The 4,310-nt window shown below is 36.5% G+C and overlaps 1 long non-coding RNA gene across 1 annotated transcript; it reads right to left on the reverse strand.

Moving 5' to 3' along the window:
- Nucleotides 1-282: 282 nt before the first annotated feature.
- LOC145804580 (uncharacterized) lies at nucleotides 283-814 on the reverse strand. Its single transcript, XR_014346586.1, has 3 exons — nucleotides 677-814; nucleotides 442-534; nucleotides 283-341 (listed from the first exon to the last, which is right to left on the reverse strand). It is a non-coding gene; the product is annotated as an uncharacterized LOC145804580 (long non-coding RNA).
- Nucleotides 815-4,310: the final 3,496 nt, after the last annotated feature.

Here is a 4,310-nt window from a genome sequence, read left to right on the forward strand (position 1 = left end):
GTGGAAGAGGGTTGTGGGCCTACCCCACATCCACGCAAGTGATTTTTTTTTTCCCCGAGCACTTGCCTTGATATTTCTTCGTGGGTCAATTGCAACCCCGCAACGGTGGCTGTCACTTGTAGATTCACCATATCATCCTGTAAAGCCAACAAAACAATAAAGTGAAGATGGGAGAAGGAATTTAAAAAAACTTTATTAATTGATATGCATCACACTTGGTTTCAACATTCAATACTCACGTGTAGCTCACCACATTTGGGGTCAATCCAATCTCCCGTCTTCTTAGACTTGTGTGCTTTCTTATAAAATTCGGGGAAATCTATATCCCCATCCTCATTTGCCTGTTATGTTCGGGAAAAATCCATTGACGAATTAGTACATGGTAATATTCACAATCAAGAAGAATTAATCATCCATTACATGTCTAAATTAACTTCTCACCATTAGCGACATTGCTATAGGAAATGATCGCGATCCACTTGTATGATTATAGGGGAGCATACCCCTATTTGCTTTACCAGCCGTAGACCGTTTCTACAAAAATATTAAAAAAAAAAAAAAAAAGAACATGCTTTACTAAGTTTCAGTGAAGAAGTTGTACATCTATTAGTGAAGAAGTTTTACATATTAACACATAAATTAATTTCAATAATGGCCTTTCTAATTTATTTGTTACCAGGTGAGATTCGTCTTTCCAAGCAACATCAATCAAATATTTCCAGTCCTCCAAGCTCACTCCACTAGGCGGACGACTATAGGGGTCATCAACACCCTTTTCCTCAAGTTCGAGGAACTCTTGCTTTAGATTGTACCTCCAATCCTTGTATAGCAAATATGCCTTCCTATCGAGGATCTGTTGAGCTTGTTCATCGTTATCAAAATCATCGCCGATAACAAACTTGTCCTACAAACATAGATACAGAATTAGTTGAACAATTAATTTAACGAATTACAAATTATATAATAAAGACATTATGGCAAGATGAATCTCATACTAGCACCGCTTGGATGACCGCATCTTTGGTACTTTGATCAATTTTTATCCATGACTTCACGCTCTGAAGAGGACACAATCGTCTAATTTGAAGGCCCAACTCATTCGTCACTGGGGTTGCATTCCCTCCTGTGATTGCGTTCAACACCCGATTGACGTAGACATGTAATTTCTCCCCCTTTTTCCTAGCAATTTTTTTCTGCACGCCTGTGCCTAATGTAGGTCCTCGAACACGAGTTGACCTCGTTTGCCCTACTACAAAAGGGGAACGTTGTCAACATTACAAACATTGCTAATGGAGTACAAAAAGAAAATGCTGCACGTAAAGTCCTATCACTTTTGTTTGCTGCCTACTGTTGCTGCCAGCTACTGTTTGTGGATATAAAATCGGACGTTAATTATGACTACTGTTGCTGGCAGCTACTGTTTGGCTGCATACAATCTTGGAAAATTATGCGACAACTTGGATAAAGTGTTGGTAAATTATGCATAAAGTCTTCGTAAATTGTTATGCCGACTGTTGCTACCAACTTGGAAGGTTGTGTACCTAATATTTTATTTCTTGTGTAAGTGTCCTTGTTATGTGTATATTAATGTTTAGTTTTTTTTTCCTTTGTTTTTATTTGCCTTTATGGGGTTTTCATTGCCTTACTTGATGACTTATGTACCCCCCCCCCCCAAAAAAAAAACCAAAATTTTTTTAAACAACTAAATAGTATGCTCTTACCCACTCCACCTGGCTGCATCTCCTCCACCACAGTTTGTGTATCATCTGGTGGTTGCGTCTCATCAGAGAACATCATCGGGGTGCCACTCTCCTGTGGACATGCTTCAGATGTTGATAGTACGTTGCCACTTGTTGCTCTCTTCCGTCGGCCTGTCTTGACTCCCGGAACCATTGTACCTACATTACGTAACAAACATACATGAGTAATAAACATCGCATAAATTAGTAGTGTAATTGCTGCAATAATGACACAACACTGTCTACTCAATAATAAAATGCTCGTTAAGCAATGGTAAACTAAGAGAACATGATGGTGATACACATTACTAAATTTGCGAATCATGACTCACTGCTGGCATTACAAAAATGATGAGCACAGCAATTTCTCCTTTGTTTAAGATGTATTTTATACCTTCAAATCATTGATGTGGTCTCAAAAGTAGTGTTTACCCTTAAACATGTGATACCCATATGACGTGGTATTTTTAAAATATGAAATACTATATATATGATTTATTATTAATAGTTTCCTATTTACATACAGTTCTAATATAATATAGCCAATAATGAACATTCCCATATCAATTAATCTAGCAATGTCCTTCCTACTCAAACCCATTTATTCTGAAATTTTTAAAAATAGATTTGTAATTATTTTTATTAGGTTCCCATAGCTATACATGTAATTTTTTTTTTTGTATATTTGCTTATTGTTTAAAAATAATTTTATTAACTAATCAATTACATAAGTTAATAAATATATATTTTTTACTATCTTATAATTTCATATTAGTGGAAATCTCAAGGAACAAAATAATATCAACTCAATCGGAGAGAAAGGATATTATGTCAAGTTACCCGAGGAAGCTGCCCGGCAAGAACACCGAAAAAGCCTGTTGTCCCTACCACCGTAAAGAGAAAAGATGCCTGCATGACTGAATGAAATCAAATTCATGGAGAATATAATATTTACGAATTTAGATTCATTAATGTGTGGGTATTGCACCCTCAATTCCTATATGTTGTTAAGAAATCATGACATGAGTCTACTATAATAGGAGGGGCTAGTTTTGTTATTTCTTCAAAATTGAAAGCACTCAAGCTGAACTTAAAACAGTGTAATGCAGAGGTGTTTGGGGACATAAAGCATAATTTAAGGGTAGCGGAAGAGGAATTACATACTTTGGATCTGTTGCAAAATCCAGATTGCTTGATGGAACTGAAAATGAGAGAAGGAAATTGATAGCTTTGTTTTGGAAGCCCATTAAGGAAATTGATAGCCTTAGTCAATTGGTATTGCACTAAACATTTAACATGTATCGCATGTTGATGCAAAAATATTTAGAAGACCTTATCAATCTGAAAAACTCATTTTTTGCAAAGCATCTGTCTATGCAAACTTTGTGATTATAATATCTATGAAGACAAATTATGGATCAATTAAATTTTGAAATGGCAGCAGCTATGGGAAGGAGGAAGCAATTGTTCAGGTTAGAGAAGTAGGAAATAGGTGGCTGTATAAAAGCCTAGTTGTCAAACTCCACAAATTTTTCTCATTCCTAGCTTTCAAGGAGGAATGCAAGAAGAGAGGCTTGATGAAGGTGCAAGTCAGAGCAAAGGAATGAAGGATAGCAGTGTTATCATTTCAATCAGTTCAGGAATTGAAGAGTAGTAAGGAGAGTTTAAAGGAATGAATCTTTAAATGGTGTAGTTCAATGGAGGAGTGGCATCCGGGGTACATAGTTGATTATGAAAGATGTGTATGGGTAACCTGTTATGGTATACCCTTTAATTTGTGGAGTGTGGATACATTTCGAAGCATTGGTGTGATATGGGGAGAAGTCATGCAATTTGATGATTATACTATTAATAATGTCTCATTCCACTGTGGCAAAGTTAGAATTATAACCAAGAGTCTAGACTTCATTCACCAGACGGTGAAGCTATTTTGCAAGGAAAAAGTGTATCCAGTAAGAGTCTGCGAGAATTTTGATTCTACAACAGTAACGGAGCAGGCTCCGTGCAATTGTATGACCAAGTTGTTGGAGAAGATAGGTAATGTGGGGAAAGATAAGGATGACTGCGGCTCCGAGATAAGTGATAGCCGGCAAAGTAGTGAAGAGGTGCACAGTGAAGAGATAAGTAATATATAGACCTAAACCTTCAACTGATGGTTTTGAAGTGCACATTTTGTTCATCTAATGAAATTAAAATGAACCAAGCAATACATACCAAAACAAATGTACATTATTTATGTACATTTATGCACAGCAGTAAACAAATGTACATTATTTATGTACATTTACGCATTGTGGTCAGAGACCAATTACAATTTTCCCACACCTTGTTCTACGAATCGCATAGCTTCACAGCATCACTGCCTGAAGCTTCCAATAAACAGGAACAGTTTGCTGTTCAGCCATAATGTTTCAGAGCTTGTGACTATTATTTTCTGATAAGAAAAATTTTATTGACCCAAAAGTGAGCCACCTAGAGGGGAAGAACATTATACACTCAACAGTGTTTACCCTATAGGATATACATCAAATGGCATGCACAAATCACCTAGGAACTCTGCACAATAGAGTC

This window comes from Camellia sinensis, chromosome 12 (genome assembly GCF_055761805.1).
Source record: "Camellia sinensis isolate YWXY chromosome 12, ASM5576180v1, whole genome shotgun sequence".
In the NCBI taxonomy this organism is placed as follows: domain Eukaryota; kingdom Viridiplantae; phylum Streptophyta; class Magnoliopsida; order Ericales; family Theaceae; genus Camellia; species Camellia sinensis.